General features: G+C 40.4%; 1 protein-coding gene across 1 annotated transcript in view; it reads left to right on the top strand.

Moving 5' to 3' along the window:
* The window catches only part of Cryl1 (crystallin, lambda 1), a 142,698-nt gene that overhangs the window by 37,784 nt on the left and 85,358 nt on the right, over positions 1-19,556 (top strand). The gene's annotated exons all lie outside the window — the stretch shown is intronic.

A 19,556-nucleotide genomic window follows, 5' to 3' on the forward strand; every position in this document is an offset into this window, starting at 1 on the left:
ACAGAAACACCATCTGCCTAAAGGAAAACCGTAAGTTTACTTCTACTGTTTCTTTCATGCAGCTGGGGGTTATTTACTTAGCTAAAGAGCCTAGAGTTATAGGTGTTCTGAGGCTGCAACTGTAGCTAATGGCAGTTATTAACTTCCTCTTAAGCTATAGTGACTGTTGGACAGGAAAATTCTGTTCTGTATTTGAGGGGAGAACCTAGAATGGGTGTGTGTGTGTGTGGTGTGTGTGTGTGTGCCCAGAATGGATGCCATAGTCCCTCACTTTCTGGGATTTCAGTCTTCCTTGGGCAATAGCAGTCCCAAGACATTACCACTACTACTAAGACTATTTTGTGCCAATTTTCAGGCTTGAACTCAATACCTGGGCTTTATTCCTGAACCTTTTTTTTTTTTTTTTTTTTACTCACAGCTAGTATTTTACTACTTGAACCACAGTTCCACTTCCAGCTTCTTAGGTAGTTAATTGGATATAATCTCAGGGACTTTTCTGCCTGGGCCCGCTTCAAACTGCAATCCTCAGATTTCAGCCTCTTGAATAGGTAGGATTACAGGTGTAATCCTACCCAAAATATTATTTATCTTCACTTATTCAAGAGGAACAGGGCCCATGTTCACAAAACTGTTAATATAGGATGGTGGTGATGGTGGTGGTGTCAGTGCTGTCCCTCTCTCTTAGCTTTTCCCATTCAAAGTTGGCACTCTACCACGTGAGCCACAGGTCCACTTCAGGCTTTTTGGTGGCTAATTGGAGATAAGGAAACCATGATCCTCAGATCTCAGCGTCTTGAATAGCTAGGATTACAGCCTCCATCTGCCTGCCATTCTCTCTGTCTCTTGTTAAGCTGAGAGCTGTAACATGAGATCTGGGAGAAGGTTGCACTGCTAGTGAGCTTTTGGCTGCCCTGTTCCCACAAGATCTGAAGCTGTGGTCTCTGTACCCCTTTGGCTTACTGTGGACAACACAGAAGGTTTCTGGCCCTGGTTTTAGCAGAACAGCTTTTTTATGTGGGTTTAGTTTTTTTTAAAGAAGACCAGGGGAGACAGAAAAATTCATATCTGATCTTGACAGTGGCAAAGACATGAGCACTTCCTGGTTTGGAGAGCTCATGGTTTGGAACCCACGCTCAGGTCAGTTGGACTGACAGGGTCTGTGGTTTGGGCACGTTTCTTAGCTTCTAAGCTGTGCTTCCTCATCTGTCAACTGAGGATGAGGCCCACAGCCCTAGGATGTTGTGGGAATCTCTGTTTGGAATCACATCTAAGGGGCCTCTCCTGAATGGCAAGGCTTCTCTTCACCAGCTAAGAAGTTTTAAAAAGAAACTCCTTAGTTGGTGCTGGTGGCTCATGCCTATAACCTTAGCTACTCAGAAGGCTGAGATTGACAGCTGGAGTTCAAGGTCAGCCAGGGCAGAAAAATCTGTGAAACTTTTACTTCCAGTGAACCATTGAAAAGCCGGATGTGGAGCTGTGGCTCAATTGGTAGAGTGCTGGCCTTGAGCAGAAAAGCCAAGCAATAGTGTCAGTTCAAGACCCAGTGCCAGCAAAAACAACAACAATAACAACAACTAAAGTCCTTTTAGAGTGACTATGATAGAGTTGTTTCTCAGTATCCCTAGAGGATTGGTTCCAGTAACTCATGTATGTACCAAAATCCAAGGATGCTCAAGACCCTTAAACAAAATGGCTTGGTATTTTCAGAAAATGTATGCACATGTACCCATCTACTTTAAATTGTATAATCCCTTAAAGCAGTGTAATGCTGGAGAAATAGTTGCTAAACCACATCCTTTATTAATTACATTGAATAACATCAAAAGAAAAGTCTGTACATGTTCAGTACTGACATCGTTTTTTTGTGTGAATATTTTCAGTGTGGGGTATGATTAGTTGGTTGAATCTCTGCTTGGGGGAATCTACCAATGTGGAGGTCTGGCAACGAACACTGTTGAAGTGGCAGAAATGTCAGATTAGGATTACATATATGTAAAGGATGACATTGATCAAGATACAGTATATTCAGAAACTACTTTATTAAATGGCAGTTCCTTTGTACAACTAGTTAAAGATAATTGAAATAAATATCTAATTTCTATATATTGAATAGGGTCTGCAATGTGGATATGTAATGTGTTACTGTAATATTTCCAGTTTCTCATTTGGCAGCGCTCCTTATGCTGGCTTTTCTCTCTCCAGTGTATTCTTTATTGAGGCATTGCTGAGGCCTTTTCTTTATCACGTCACTTTTTGCTTTCTCAGATGTGTTTAGTACACAGTGCTTTCCGAATCCATGGTTTATATTGCCGTTAGAGGTTTTATCCCTTGAGCCAGCTGCTTGTGAGTTATACCTATAATGCTAGCTACTACAGATGCAGAGATCTGGAGGACTGTGATTTGAAACCAGCCCAGGCAAAAAAAAGTCAGTGAGACTTCCATCAACTGGCAAAGAGTTGGATTGGAAGTATGGTTCCAGTGGTAGAGCACCAGACTTAAGCAAGCAAGTTGAGAGAGCATGAAGCCCTGAGTTCAAACCCCAGTACCAACAAAAGGTAGAAAGAAGTGTTATCCCTAGACTTATTACTAGCTCTCAAGCATTTAGGTTTTTTTCTCCTCTGTAACAGAAATATCTGTTATGTTATTTATATGGTTATATTTATAAAACTTACAAGATGGCCAGAGCTAGTGGATGGGAAGTCATGCTAGGAATAATGAATATGTTATGTTAAAAAATTCATTTTGAGGCAACTTTTTGGTATGTTACCCAGGCTAGTTAAATTTCTATGCTCAAGCAATCTCAGTCTCCTGAGTGCTGGAATTACAGGTGTGTACCACTGTGCCTGCTTCTGTTAAATTTATTTGCATGGTCATCTTACCTTTAGAAAAACAGTCCAGCAGATGATTTCTACAAACCTCTAAAGCTAGCATAATTGAATTAATTCAGGCTAACATATTATTATCACAGTGTAATGTCAACAATGGCGAACCTCCACAATATGAGCATATTTATAATGACTTGAATAAAAGGTGAGGCTTTCTTTGTGGAGTTAATTTTAGGAGTATTATGCTGCCTTTATGAGGCAAAGAAATTGCCTGGCATACGTAGTATACCATAGGTTGTAAGTCTATTGGGTGATGAAAAGCACTGGAACTAAGTAACTAAGGGCTATCTGTATTTCAAGTGTGAACTGAATGGGTTTAAATGTTGGGAAGTGTCTGTTCAGAAGAATGCTGGGCCAAACATTGGGAAGGCAAACAGAAAAGGATGTGGCAAATATGACTAGTTGTAATTCCTGGGAGGAACTGTGTGTTTCAGACTTTGTACCTCCAAGCTGGGCATCTGTGGCTCATGCCTATAATCCTAGCTACTCAGGAGGCTGAGATCTGAGGATCACAGTTCAAAGCCAGCCCAGGTAGAAATACCCATGCTATTGTTATCTCCAGTAAAGCAGCAATAAGCTGGGAGTGGAGGTATGGCTCAAGTGGTAGAGCACCAGCCTTGAGAGGAAAAAGCTAAAGGACAGTTCCCAGTCCATGAGTTCAAACCCCATGACTGGCACGCATGTGTGTGTGTGTGTGTGTGTGTGTATATGTGCACAAATTGTTGTGCTTCTAGTAAAACAGGAACAGAAGGAGAGCAGTTCTAACACGGAGACCATTGTGAACGTGCAAAGAAGCTTGGTCTTGGACAAATAAATGTTGAGAAGGAAACAGTGGGCAGGGTTAGGGACCATCTCAAAACAGGGAACATTTGTAATCTTACCTACTTAGGAGGGTGAGATCTGAGGATCGTGGTTTGAGGGCCAGCCCGGGCAGGAAAGTACATGAGACTCTTATCTAAAATTAATCAACAAAAAGCTAAAAATAGAGCTGTGGTTTTACTTTTAACCTTGAGGAGAAAAAGCTAAGTAACTGTGCCCAGGTCTTGAGTTTAAAGCTCTAGTATCACTACACACAAACATTGTATTAGGGTTTGTAATACTAGCAATGCTAGAACTAAATTTTGGAAAATTAAACATTTGTGAATGTTTATTATAAAGAAAATTTAGGAAAATCTTGCATAAAATAATATTTTAATTTTGTATTTCTCGTTTTCATTTTCTCTTTTTTGTAATGTATACTTGATATAATCTGTAAGTGAAAATTGGTATCATAGGTTTTAGTTAATCCTAAAAACATTTATTGCTGCAAGATTTGCCCAAGGCTACATCAGATAAAGATATAATTTTTTAACTTAAAAATTGTGATGCTTACCATTTTGATTTCAATCGGAAAGTCTTCTATCAAAGAATGCTGAACTTTCTAATGCCCATGGCCATTCGCTCTCCAGACCCTGTGACATTTCCTAGACTTGGTGTCCATACTCTTCCACTCTGGGGATGTAACCAAGAGTCCAGCACATGCTCAGCAAGTCCTCTATCCCAGAGCTATAACTGCATGCCCCCCTCCCCCCTACCCCAGCCTTTTAGGAAATGTAGCTGTCTTCCTTAATAGTCCTCACAACTCCTCTGTTGATTTATGCAGATCAAGTGGCTCATGCCTGTAATCTTAGATATTTAGGAGGCTGAGATATGAAGATTAGGTTTAAAGCCAGCTCAAGTGGGAAAGTCTGTGAGACTCTGACTAGCAGAAAACTTAAAGTGGAGGTGTGTCTCAGGTGGAAGAGTGCCAGCCTTGAGTGGAAAAAGGAGAGCAGGAGGCCATGAGTTCAAGTCCCAATACCAACACACGCACACACGCACACACACGCACGCACACACACACGCACACACGCACACACACGCACACACACACACACACACACCTCTCATCGTAGAAAAATGCACCTAAGCTGGAGAGTTACTTCAGAGAACTGTTCATAAGCAGAGCTTAAACAAACAAGCACATGCCCAGCGATTCAATAGTAACTAACTAAACACAATCGCACCATGGGATTTCGAGTCCCATGAGTCCTGTCAGTCAAAGCCCAGGCAATGAGAGTATAATTCTTCCCAGTAGATTGTCTTCTCTCCACACCCCAGAGGGCAGGAACATGGGTCATAAGGTTTGCTAACACTCTGCTGAAATGTGAGAGTATGTAAGAAAGAAACCTGAATTTCTAGAACTTAATGTAATTTTGAAATCAAATCTTGCTTGGCAAGAAAAGCTACTGGGCTGGAAAAATAAGGTTATTCTGAAGAGCTTATATGAAAGCATTGACTCTTACAGGGCATTGAGGCTAATTAGCTGTAATATGCCAGCATTATCTGATCTCTGGAACCCAAGCTTTGAGATTATAGTAGCTGGTAAGAGCCATGGGAACCAGCTCAGTGGATTGTGATGTTAAAATGCAGTTTGGTTCCACAATGTTAGGACCATGTCTGATCTCTAGAAGTAAAAATTATTATTTATTTGTGCTGGTACTAAGGCTTGGGGATTGTCCCTTAGTTTTTTCACTCAAGTCTGATGCTCTTACCAGTTGAACTACACCTCCACTCCTGGCTTTTTGGTGGTTAATTAGAGATAAGAGTCTCATGGACTTTTCTTCCCAGGCTGGCTTTGAACTGTGGTCCTCAGATTTTAGCCTCTTGAATAGCTAGAAGTATAGATGTTTGCCACTGGTGCCCAGATTTAGAAGTAAAATTTTATTGTCCATGTAGATGATCAGAATTTTTTTATCTAAACCTTACCTTGACGAGTTGGAAAATGCATTTTGATAAGGGGTTTCAAACACTGTCACTTATTACAGGAAGCTATCTATGTTCATAAACAGCACCAATTTTGAAATGTGTATGTTTTCTTAAAGAAGCCTGCTGGGGGGCTGGGAAGATGGCTCAGTGGTAGAGCACTTGCCTTGCATGCATGAGGCCCTGGGTTCGATTCCTCAGCACCACATAAGCAAAAAGAAAAAAGCCGGAAGTGGCGCTGTGGCTCAAGTGGTAGAGCGCTAGCCTTGAGCTGAAGAGCTGAGGGACAGTGCCCAGGCCGAGAGTTCAGGCCCCACAACCGGACCCAAAAAAAAAAAAAAAAAAAGAAGCCTGCTGGGGTCTAGGGGCTCACACCTGGAATCCTAGGTACTCAGGAGCATGTGATGTGAGGATTACAATTTAAAGCTATCCCAGGAAAGTCTATGAGACTCTTCTTTGCAATTAAACAACAAAACACTGGAAGTGGAGCTGTGACTCAAGTGGTAAGAGCACCAGCCTTGAGTGAAAAAGCTAAGGGACAGCACCCAAACCCTGAGTTGAAGTCCCAGTACCAGTATGCAGAGAGAGAGAGAGAGATCTTAGCACTAAAGCACATAATAATCTTTTCTTTAAATAGCACTGGGGCAGGGGTAGCCATGGTTCAGTTTGCATAGGTCTCAGGGGATGGCCAGGGGTAAGTATAAGTATGTATACTGAGACTGAAATGCCATTTTTCCTTTGTGTCTTTCCTTTGTTTTGTTTTTGAGTCAGGGTCTCAAACTCAGATCTTCCTGTTTCATCCTGTCCAGTTTTGGATTACAGGTATTTACCACCATGCCACACTCTGTTGTGTGTTTTTTCTCTCTCCAAAAAAACTTTTTTTTTAAATTTAAATTTTAATTTTTATTGTGAAAATACTGTACAGAGGGGTTACAATTACATGGGCAAGATAATGAGTACATTTCTTATCAAGCATTGTAGCCTCCTCCTTTGTTTCCCCTTCCCATCCCTTCCCATCCTCCCCCCTCCTGCCCCCCCCACCCAATCCTTCCTTCCTTCCTTCCTTCCTTCCTTCCTTCCTTCCTTCCTTCCTTCCCTTCCTCCCTCCCTTCCTCCCTCCCTCCCTCTCTCTCTCTCTTTCTTTCTTTCTTTCTTCTTTCTTTCTTAAGGGAGGGTAAAGGAGTTGATGGCTGGTGACTTGAAGCAGGCCAGTGCCAGAAAGAAGTTCTGATCCTGAGGAAGGGGAAACCCTGAATCAATAGCAGGAAGCTCACAAGGCATTATTTTTAATAGCAATACAGAAGGGTTAGTAACAAGATGTTATGATTTCTGCACAATCAGAAATGAATTGCCCACATGGTCAGTAGTTGTTGTCAACCCCCGCCCACCCCCCTACCCCTCTGCCAATCCTTTTTTTTTTTCCTGCCAGTCCTGGGGCTTGAACTCAGGGCCCAGACACTGTCCCTGAGCTTCTTTTGCACAAGGCTGTTGCTCTACCACTTGAGCCAGAGCGCCACTTCTGGCTTTTTCTATTTATGTGGTACTGAGGAATTGAATCCAGGGCTTCATGCCTGCTAGGCAAGCATTCTGCCACTGAGCCACCTTCCCAGGCCTGCGCGCCCACCCCCCCAATCTTTTTTTTTTTTTTTTGTAAGTTGTGGGGCTTGAACACTGGGCGCTGTCCCTCAGCTCTTCAGCTCAAGTCTAATGCTCTATCACTTGAGCCACAGCACCACTTACGGTTTTCTGGTGATTTATTGGAGATAAGAGTTTCTTGCCCAGGCTGGCTTTGAACCGTGATCCTCAGATCTCAGCCTCCTGAGTAGCTAGGATTACTTACAAGTGTAAGCCACCGATGCCTTCCCTCCCCAATCTTTTATATATGATTAATGCCTACTTTGTATGTCACATCAGCTTTTTGCTGGTCAATTGGAAATAAGACTCTCACAGATTTTTCTGCCTTGGCTGGCTTAGAACATGATCCTCAGATCTCAGCTTCCTGAGTTGCTAAGATTACAGGCATGAGCCGCCAGCACTGGCTTGAGCATCTTTTGACTTTGGTGTTTGTGTGGTGGATCCTAGAACCAGTGTCCCAAAGATATGTTCAATCCTCAGAGCATTTCCAGTTTCCTGTCAAGTACTGCCTGTCTCTGGAGAGTTCTCTCCAGTTCCCAGAACCTGGATCTCCACTGATCTGCTTTGTCCATTTTTCAGAACATTAGATTAAATGAAATTTTGTGTTATGCAGTCTGAGTTTGGCTTTGCTCACACAGTGAAATGAATTTGACATTAACACACATGTCGTTGTGTCTGTCAGTATCTAGTTTTGTTGCTGAGGAATATTGCATTGTGTGGTTGTATCATAGTGCCTGTCTAGAGCTATTATGAATAAAGCAAGAATAAACATATGGGTATTGTTTTTTTAAATGAACATTTGGCTTTATTTCTCTTGGATAAATACCAAGGAATGGAATTGCTAGGTTATACAGTAAATACTGGTTTATATTTATAAGAAAGGAAAAATTATTTTCCAGAATACCTGAAGAGTGCTTCTTGTTCTACTTCCCTGTCAATCTTTGGTATTACCAGCATGGCCCTATTCATTTAATTTTTTAAAAGAAAGATGACCATTTCTTTGTTCTTTCTGTCAGTCCTGGGATCTGAACTGAGGACCTTTTCCTTGGTAGGTTAGCACTCTACAAATAAGTATGTTTGCTTTCAACCCTATATTCTGCTGGTTATATTTAGAGTAGGGTCTTGCTTTACTTCTGATATGAGCGTGTGACTGAGCCTACCATCTGCTTAGTGGTGAGGCTTGAACTCTGGGCCTGGGCGCTGTCCCTGAGCTCTTTAGCTCAAGGCGAGCACTCTGCCATTTGAGCCACAGCACCACTTCTGGTTTTCTGGTGGTTAATTGGAGATAAGAGCCTCATGGACTTTCCTGTCAGGCTGGCTTTGAACCACAATCTTCAGATCTCAGCTTCCTGAGAAGCTAGGATTACAGGTTTTTACTGGGATCATAGGCATGTGTCATAGCATCTAGCTTCCCTATGTGGAGATGAACTTTTCTGCCTGGGCTCATCTGGAGCCTAGAGTCTCTTGTTTTTAGCCTCCCACGTCATTTGGGATGCCAGGCATATACCAGCATTTCCCAGCTCTAGGGATCTCATGAATTTTTGTGCTTTGTCTTGGCTTCCAATGTGATCTTTCCGTTCTCAGCCTCCTAAGTAGCTATGGTTGTGTGAAACACTGCAACCAAACATTAGTTATTTATTATTGAGCTTTGAAAGCTCTTTATATATTTTAGATAAAATTCTTGTATAAGATAGCTGCTTTGCAAACATTTTCTCTCAGTGTTTCCATGGCTTCTTTTTTTGACAGTGACTTTGAAAAGCAATTTGAATTTCTTTATTTTATGAATTATGCTTTTTTGTCTTTTCTTTGGAATCCAACATGTTACCATACAGAATGTTTTCTTCTAGAGGTTTTATAGCTTCATATTTTATATAAGTAAAAGGTGACTCAGGTGTTCTTGTATAATTGTTTGAAAAGACTATCACTTCTCCATTGAAATGTCTTAAATCTTTCTCAAAAATAAATTGGCTACAATGTGAAGCTTTGTTCCTAGACTGAGTTATGTGTCTATAATACTTATATAGGAAGTCTTGAAATGCGATAATATGAATTCTCCATATTTATTATAGTTATTATTTAGAATTATATGCATTCTAATTCCTTTGCTTTACCTTTTAGAATTGGTTTCTTGAAAGAACCCTGCTTTGGGAGGGTAAGAGTGGACATAGAAATGGAGAGACAAAGGGTGAACAAATGCAGCAGTGGTACTCACTAGACACTGTGTTGAAAATGAACTATACAACTTGTGGATAGGAATGAGAGAAGAAAACTGGGAGAGAGCAAGGGAAGGAGTAACATTGCCTAAAAAGAAATGTACTCATTACCTTACTGTACATTGTCTTTATAATAACAATTGAAAAGGAATTGTGCTGAGATTCTGACGTACTGATTCTATACCTTAGTTTGGGAGAGAATTGGAACGTTGACAAAATTCAGTTTTCTCTCAGTGTATGTGTTGTATCTCACTTTATTTAGACTTTAAAAATATTTCCTATGTTGGCTATGGTGATTCATGTCTGTAATCACAGCTGCTTTGCAAGTGGAGATTAGGAGGATCACAGTTTGAGGCCAACCCTGACAAACAGCAAGACCACATCTCATTAACTGTTTTTGAGATTTACACATGTTCATATGTATATGAGCCATACATGAAATACATAATTTATCTATTTTAAAAAACGTAAAATATGACCAACAGTTTAAATAGGTAGGATTTATCTCCCTTCCCTCCAAGAACACAAAATCTGGAGTTAATAAGTCTAGAACTCTATGATAGCATCAGGGTTGTTCTATTCTGATGCAAGACAACGTCTCACTACGAAAATTAGAAAGAGGCCAGGTACTGTTGGTTCATGCCTATAATCGCAGTGCCAAGCCAGCCCAGGCAAGAAAGTCGATGAGACTCCACTTAGCCACCAAAAAGCCAGAAGTGGAGCTATATCTCAAGTGGTAGAGCACTAGCCTAGGGTGAAAAGTCTAAGGGATAGCACTCAGGCCCAGAGTTCAGGCCCCCAGACTTATGCCCCCATCCACACCTGTCATTCTAGCAAGTCAGGTTCTGAGGTTGCCCTGGGGAAAAAAGCTAAAGGTCTGAAGTTGTGGTTTAGTGATAAAGCCTGGCAAGCATTAGTTAGGAAAGCTGAGTTCAAGTATAGTACCACTAAAACAAGAGAAAGAAAGAAAGAAAGAAAGAAAGAAAGAAAGAAAGAAAGAAAGAAAGAAAGAAAGACAATCTCTTAGGTGTTTTTAGTTTTTAGTCTATTTGTTTTATTGTTTTGTTTTTGTACCAGTACTGGATCTTGAACTCAGGGCACTCTTGCTTACTGTTTTTGCTGCTGTTTTACCACTTGAGCCACAATTCTACTTTCAGCTTTTTTGCTGACTAACTAGAGCTAAAAGTCTCGGACTTTCCTGCTTGGGCTGGCTTTGAACTGTGATTCTCATATCTCAGCCTACGGAATGGCTAGGATTACAGTTGTGAGCCACTGGCACCCAGCTCCAGCATATATAGTATTTAATCATACAGATTTTGGAGCGATCTGATAGGTATATATACCAATTTAATGATTTTGGTGCCATTGTACATAGTAGTATCAAAAAGTTTCAGATTCATTGTTCATTATTGGTATATAGAGATATAATTTTTATGTGCTAACCTTAACTCATAACCTTAAAACTTATGATCTTGCTAAACTCATTCCTTGGTTCTAGTAGGGTTTTTTGTTTTTTGGGTTTTTTTTTGGTGGTTTGGGATTTCCTGTGTAAATGGTTATACATCTATGAATAGACTTATTAATATTTAGCTTGCTACACTATCCTTGCTGCTGATTATGAGAGAAACATTGGGTATTTTACTGCAAATTATGGTGCCAGAGTTCCTTTTTGGGCACCTTTTATCAGGTTGAGGAAGTTCCCTTTAATTCCAGCTTATTAAGAGTTAATATTTAAGAATGTTAAATCAACTTTCACATGCTCAAAGTAAACCTCACTGATCATGATGTGATACCTTTTTAAAAACAATATTTTCTGGATTTAGTTTGCTAATACCTATTAATGGTACAGAAATGTCTTCAGAGCTATTTCTGAGGGCTATTGCCTGAACTTTTATTTCCTTGTCAATACTTCAACTGGGTTTTGTATTAGTTTGATATCAGCCTCATAAAATGAATTAGGAAATGTTCTTTCCTCTTCTGTCTTCTAGAAGATTGAATTTGGGGCTGGAAAAGTGGCTGAGTTGTAGAGTGCTTGCCTTGCACGCATGAGGCCCTGGGATCGATTCCTCAGCACCACATAAGCAGAAAAAGCTGGAAATAGTACTGTGGCTCAAGTGGTAGAGTGCTAGCCTTGAGCTGAAGACCTGATGGATAGCGCTCAGGCCCAGAGTTCAGGCCCCACAACTGACCAAAAAAAAAGAAGATAGATATAATTTACTGTATTTCTTTACATTATTTTGTAGACTTCACCAATGAAACCATTATCTCTTCAAATTATTTTTTTTCTGCCTTCAGTTTTATTGTTTGAAATATTTTAAATAATGAATTAACAGTGTTTTTTAATGTCATTTGATATCTAGAATTTGTATTGGTGTTTCTTTTTTACTTCTGATACAAATAATTTGTGTTTTCTTCCTGTTTTTTTAGGTGGTTTATGAGTTTTATGAATATTTTAAAATAATTCATTTTGGTATCATCAGTTTTTCTCTTGTCACATACTGATTGGATATATAACTGATTTCTGCTGTTTTTTTTTGTCAGTTGTGGGGCTTGAACTCTGAGCTTGGGCACTGTCCCTCAGCTCCTCAGCTTAAGGCGAGTGCTCTACCGATTGAGCCACAGCACCACTTCCGGTTTTCTAGTGGTTTATTAGAGATGAATCTCATGGACTTTTCCTGCCCGAGATCCTCAGATCTCAGCCTCCTGAGTAGATAGGATTATAGGCGTGAGCCACAGGTGCCTGCTCCTACTTGCTTTTTTTTTTTTTTTGGGGTCCGGTCATGGGGCCTGAACTCTGGGCCTGGGCACTGTCCCTCAGCTCTTCAGCTCAAGGCTAGCGCTCTACCACTTAAGCCACAGCCCCACTTCCGGCTTTTTTTTTTGCTTATGTGGTGCTGAGGAATCGAACCCAGGGCCTCGAGCATGCAAGGCAAGCGCTCCACCACTGAGCCACCTTCCCAGCCCCCTACTTGCTTTTGATTTCGTTTTCTTCCCCTTTTTATAGTTCTTTAATGTATAACCTTAGAAGATTGGTTTGAGGCCTGTAATATTCTAATATAAATATTTAATACACTACTTTTCAACTGTTAAGTACATGTTATATGTACATGTGCTGTTACATCCATGATCTTTGGTATATTGTTTTCATTTTCACTGAATTAAGGGTATTTCCAAATTTTCCTGTGGTATCCTCTTTCATTCAGTATTTAAAATCATGTTTAACTTACAATGTTGGGAAGATTCCCAGATGTTTCCTATTATTGATTTCTGATTTAATTTCATGTGACCTCAGAAATACTTTATATTATTTCATTTCTGTAAAATGTATTGAAGTTATATTTTATAACCTAAAATAGGATCTATTTTGGTGAATATTACATGAACTGCAAAAAGGATTTGTGCTCTGTTACTGGACAGGCATTTGATAGTGTGGTTCAGGATAATTATTATTATTTTTAATGCTGGTTCTGGGGCTTGAATTGAGGGCCTTGCTCTCTTCCTTAGCTTTTCTGCTCAAGATTGGCATTCTACCACTTTAGCCACAACTTCACTTCTGGCTTTTTTCTGGCTAGTTGGAGTCTCATGTACTTTCCTGCCTAGGCTGGCTTTGAGCTGGCATCTTCAGATCTTAGCCTCCTGAGTAGTGAGGATATAGACATAAGCTACCAGTACCTGGCAAGATTTTTCTATTCTAATGGTTTCCCTGCCTATTTGTTCTATCTAGGGTTGAGAGATTAACTCTGAGATTTTATAGCAGTAAGTGTGAATCCAAACCAAACATACAGTTAGGTATCCCATCTGAGTGTGTCTTTAAACAGAGTGATTAGCCCATTAAATATAATGTAATTGCAGACTAAAATGTACTCTCTTGCTTATTGTGTTCCATTTAGCCCATATGAAACAATCTTCTCCAACCTTTCTTTTTTGGCTGGCTTTTAGATTAAATATATTTTATAATTTCATTTTATTTCTTTGATTGGCTTACTATTTATACCTCTCAAGATGTTTTGGTGATGACTATAGAATATATAAAAGTAAATTTCCCTCAAATGAGCTCTTGTACCTAATTAAATAATGGAAATGATTTGTGAACATTTCAATTTAATTTTGATTATAACATAATGTAACAAGAAAACTATAGGCAAAGCCAAAAATCTTTGAAGCAGAAAGATTGAATTTTTTCATTAACCCTCACCACCTTTCTCTTCCTCTTTTTTTCTTCTGTGTGTGTGTGTGTGTGTGTATGTGTATGTGTGCATGTGCATGTGCCAGTACTGGGGCTTGCACTGGGGGGTGGGTAGGGGGAGTAGGGCATTGTTTCTTAGCTTTTTCACTCAAGGCTGGCTCTCTATATTTGAGCTACACCTCTACTTCTGGCTTTTTGGTTAAGTAGAGAAAAAGCATCCCAGACTTTCCTGCTCAGGCTAGATTCAAACCATGATCTTCAGATGTTAGCATGCTGAGTAGCTAGGATTACAGGCTTTTAAAAAATTTTATAGACTGGGGGCTGGGAAGGTGGCTCAGTGGTAGAGCGCTTGCCTTGCATGCATGTGGCCCTGGGTTCAATTCCTCAGCACTACATAAGCAAAAAGAAAAAAGCCAGCAGTGGCACTGTGGCTCAAGTGGTAGAGCGTTAGCCTTGAGCTGAAGAGCTGAGGGATAGCGCCCAGGCCCAGAGTTCAGCCCCCCCCCCACCAAAAAAAAATTATGGACTGGCACATAATGTTTGTATTTAAAATCAGAAAAGCATTTATTTGAACATTTTATTGTTGTCTTAAGAACTTCAAAAAGAGCTGGGTATGGTGGCATATTTTTGTTAAGCCCAGTACTTGGGAGGCTTTGGCAAGAGGATTTTAAGTTTGAAGCCAGCAAACTTGGAGCTACATAGCAAGCTCCATTCCCATAGCAAAGTCTTGTATGAAATAAACAAACAAAAAATAATAAACAAGACTTTTAAAAAGTTATTCAAACCTTTTGGGGGGAAGAGAAAGGATAGATGTAAAGTCCTTTACTAGTCCCTAGAGATGATGTTTACATTTGCAGTTCATTTATCCTAGAACTCTTGTAATAAGATGACATAGACTTTGGATAGTAGGGATCTAATGATTATATGCTCTAAAACTTAAATTTGTGTTTACTAGCATTATTATGATCATTGTTTCTTTTACTCATATGCCTCTCACTCATTAGCTGAAAAACAATGTTTACTACCTGGTGCTGGTGACTTATACCTGTAATCCTAGCTACTAAAGGAGGGAGAGATATGAGGAACAAGGTGCAAGGCCATCCTGGGCAGAAAACTCTAACCAGTATAAAGCTGAATGGGAAGGTATATCTTACATGGTAGAGTGGAAAAAACTAAGGGAGAGACAAAGGCCCTGAGTTCAAACCTCAATATTGGCACAAAAATTAAATAAGGTATGTGCTAGTGGTTCATGCCTATAATCCTAAGTACGCAGAAAGCTAAGAGAGAGTACTTTGGCCCTGAGTTCAAAAAAATCTGTGTTTACGGTTGAATGTTTAGGAAGTAATTTAAAGTATTGAGATAATCAAGCCAGACTACATGCATAGTATTTATTAGCTTCTACAAGTTAGTGTGCTGAAATAACAGGTGTTTATCAGCCTTAGATGGGGCCAGTGCCCTAGACTGTGTATAAATCAAATGAAACATTGTTTAGCCAATCACAAGGGACAGCAAATTAACTATACAAGCAGGGACTTTCCACTGGGATAATCCATAATAGACAACTTCTCTAACTTTAAATCTGTCAAATAGTTGCTTTCCTCTGCTCTAACATTCCTCCTACAAAATCCTTCCCTTCAATTCTTCTGGCAGAATTCCAGATCTATTTTAGTCTGGTAATGTCTGATTCACAAATCCCTATTGATCTAATCAGCTGTTTAAAATGTTAATGTGCCTCAGTTTATCTTTTAAAGTACTAATAAAGCTTACTCTCCTGCATTGGTCAGCAAATTTTTACTAAAAAGGGCTGGATAATAAATATGTTAGGCTTTGAGGGCTGGATAGTCTCTTGTGGCATATTTTTATTTGTATTTTACAGTGTTTCAAAAATATAAGTCATTGCTAATCTGTGGGCCATTCACAAATAGGGCGTAGACAGGAAGGGATTTGGTGTATGGCTGGGGCTGGCGATCCCTTATGAGTGTTCTCCCACCCAACACAATGTATGGACTTGCCTGTGTCCTAGAAAGTAGGATTTTCCAGATCAGGAAAATACTCTACCATGATCTGTTCTCATTGGCCTTTAATTAAGTTATATAAGTCTGAAGGCTGAGGCCTATCTATGTTGTCATTTGGAGTAATTATGTTAAGGAAAAAATGGTGGTGAGTGACTTGAAGTTTCCTGCAGCAATGCAGGAGGATTTAGATCTTAGTGACTGATAGCAGTGGTCTGTGTCTTGTACTTGTAATGATGATGGAAAAGTAAGGAGTGTGACATCACCAAGGGCTGGATCAGGGGCTACCATTGCTCTTTCTTTAGCCTGGGCAAGCCAGTTCCTGGGAGAAATGGAGTTCTAAGGTGCTTTGAAACACAAACCATCCCTTTGGAAAGTACAAGAAATTGTCAGGCACCAGTGGCTCACCCCTGTAATCCTACTTAACTCAGGAGGCTGACTTCTAAGGATTGCAGCTCGAAGCCAGCTCAGGCAGAAAAGTTCACGAGACTCTTACCATTAATCTTCAAAAAGCCTTAAGTGGAGATGTAGCTCAAGAGGTAAAGAACCAGCCTTGATTTTAAAAGCTAAGCAAGAACTTGAGGCCCCAAATTCAAGCTAAAGTACCAGCACAAAAAGTAACAAACAAAAAGTACTAGGAATATTACAAAAGTTCAGGCACTGGAAAAGGGAAAACATGTCCAATGTGATTACTCCAACACTCATTTATTTCATTTTTACTTATTCATTCCAGTCACCTTTCACAAGTAATTTTTTAGACTTGCAATCGTGTGTCTTTATTTATACAATTGCATGTACTCCTTATATTAATTCACATATAACTCTTTTCTGTTCATCTGTCATGCTTCCAGACTCTCTAAAAAGGACTACTGATTGGATTTATCACCTATATGAACTAGCATGTAGATACCATATTCTCATGACCACTTCCCAATACTGTGCTTTAACAAATCAAATTTGCTCCAGCATCCCTGTATAATGATTATTTTGGGTGGTTGTTTCAAGGGCAGGGTCATTTAAAATGAAATTTCTAAATAAAAATACTTCTAGCTCATCTTGATACCTATTGTTGGGTGATATAGTATATTTTCTTTCCCTTTCCCATCTGTTAGTATGTTTTGGTTTTAAGCTGAGTAGTGTTGGTTATACATATTGCTTTCTAAAAAGATTCTCAAATCAATAAATGAAAAAAACATTGATATAATAACTAATATGTCACTATCCCAACACTGTTGTTTGTTTTTTTGGTAGTGGGGCTTGAACTCAGGGCAGGGCACTGTCTCTGAGCTTTTTCATTCAAGGCTAGTGTTTTACCACTTGGAGCTACAGCTCCACTTCCAGTTTTCTGGTGGTTATCTGGAGATGAGAGTCTCACAGACTTTCCTTCCTAGGGCTGGCTTTGAACCATAATCCTCAGATCTCAGCCTCCTGAGTAGCTAGGATTATAGGCGTGGGCCACCAATGTCCATCTTCAACACTGTTATTTTTTAATTTGGTTTCTCAAATAGCTTATAAAACTAAATGAGTCACCATAGCTTTCTTCTAAGTTTAAAATGTAGAATCCTAAATTTGTTTTCAGAGGACTACCACAGAACTCTTTGAAATGATAGGATAGTGGTTTTTCTGATACCACTTTGTGTGTGTGTGTGTGCGTGCGCGCGCGCGTGCCAGTACTGGGACCTGAACTCAAGGTCCTTTTTTTTTTTTTAAATTGTGAAAATACTGTACAGAGGGGTTACAATTACATGGGCAAGATAATGAGTACATTTCTTATCAAGCATTGTAGCCTCCTCCTTTGTTTCCCCTTCCCATCCCTTCCCATCCTCCCCCCACCCCCCCCAATCCTCCTTGCTCCCCTCCCCAGGTCCTTAACTTTTTTACTCAAGGCTGGTACTTTGCTCTTTGAACTACACAGTACGTTCACTTCCAGAATTTTGGTGGTTAAGTGAAGATAAGAGTCTGATGGATTTTACTGTCCAGATTGGCTTCAAACCACAATATTCAGATCTCAGCCTCTGGAGTATGAACAGCAGCTAGCCTGACACAACTTTTGACTTTGAGTTGACTGTATAATCCTAGATGAAAACTTAATTATCCCTCATGTTCTACAAGTTGTAGGTTTGCCCTGAGATAAAAATAAACAAATTTCTAATATAACACTGACTTTTTACAGGATGGTAAGTAGTATAGATAAATTTAAGCTAGAGAAATGCAGTTTTGATCTTAGGAGTTTAGAAAAACAGTAAACCCCTTTGAAGCACAACACACACACACACACACTTTTGCCATGGTCATCACACACACACACACACACACACTTTTGCCATGGTCATCACACACACACACACACACACACACACACACACACACACACTTTTGCCATGGTGATGAGATCCCAGGCCTTGTGCATTCTAAGCAAGTGCTCTACTGCTGGTTATACCCCAGCCAGGCATGTTTGTTTGTTTGTGGATTATAGGTGTGAGCCATTGGTGCCCAGCTCAGGCATATGTATTTTAATGCTTGGAAAAGCATTACTTTTTGGAAAAGCAAGTACTTTTACAACCACGTTTGCTTCTAGTTACTTTTTTTCCAGAGTATTTACTTTGAACTGTTGGTATGTGGTCATTTCTTATTAAGACTGGTAGATTCTGTATGCTTTACTGAGCAGGCCAGAGACTCTGCTTTCAGAGAGTTGTATTATAAGGCACCGGAGGGAGTGTGCCCAGGAATTTAATATTGATAAGACACTCCTAGGGCAGACCTCAGTGCTGGCTCAAGTCCCCAGGACCCTGGCAGTCAGAGGGCTGCTTTAGGAATGTCTATCCCACTGCCATTTGTTTGATTTGCCTGGCTCTCAGGATTTCCTACTGCTCTCCTAGTGGTTTGGGCACTGTAGATTTGCATCTGCTGACTCTGCATGGCGTAGATTGTTTATTTTCATTTGCAGCTTGGAATTCAGAGACTTGCAGGCCAGTGTGTGTCTTTGAACCACACTAGGAGGCAGGAATCAGAAGTCTTCTTTCAGGCCCTGGCCAAATGCTGACATCTTAATCTTGGAGTCATAGCCTCCAGAACTGGAAGAAATTTATTTATTCCAATAAGTTCTATTTATTGTGTATACATTAAAAAAAAGTCTGGGGGCTGGGAAGGTGGCTCAGTGGTAGAGCGCTTGCCTTGCATGCATGAGGCCCTGGGTTCGATTCCTCAGCACCACATAAGCAAAAAGAAAAAAGCCAGAAGTGGCGCTGTGGCTCAAGTGGTAGAGCGCTAGCCTTAAGCTGAAGAGCTGAGGGACAGCGCCCAGGCCCAGAGTTCAGGCCTCATGACCGGACACCCCCCTCCCCCCAAAAAAATAGAAGTCTGGGTTGCATGCTGGTGGCTCATGACTGTAATTCTAGCTACTCAAGAGTCTGAGATCTGAGGATGGCTATTCAAAGCCAGTTAGGCAGGGAAGTCTGTGAAACTCTTATCTCCAATTCTTATCTCCTTGAGTTCAAGCCCCAGTACCAGCACCCCCCACCTTCCCATCCCCCCTACCCCCTACCCCTGCCCCCCCAAAAAATGTCTTTCTTCAAGAGCATGACATGCCTTTTAGGAGTGAGACCTTCTTGTCATTCAGAAGTCCTGGTCATTACCACCACGCAGAAAGACACAGACCTGAGATCTAAGATGTCAGCAACTGCCCATTTTCTTTGAGGGCCCTGGTCCTTGCTCATGCCAGGTTAGAGCCATGGACAGAGCCTGTATTTGTATGCCTTTTTCACTGGCTGAGCACATTTCTCAGAGCAATCTTTGAATGGGGTCCCTACCTGCAGGGACTCCTTCTGATGGCACTTTTCTT

The sequence above is a fragment of the Dipodomys ordii genome, unplaced genomic scaffold (assembly GCF_000151885.1).
Source record: "Dipodomys ordii isolate 6190 unplaced genomic scaffold, Dord_2.0 Scaffold1, whole genome shotgun sequence".
Lineage (NCBI taxonomy): Eukaryota > Metazoa > Chordata > Mammalia > Rodentia > Heteromyidae > Dipodomys > Dipodomys ordii.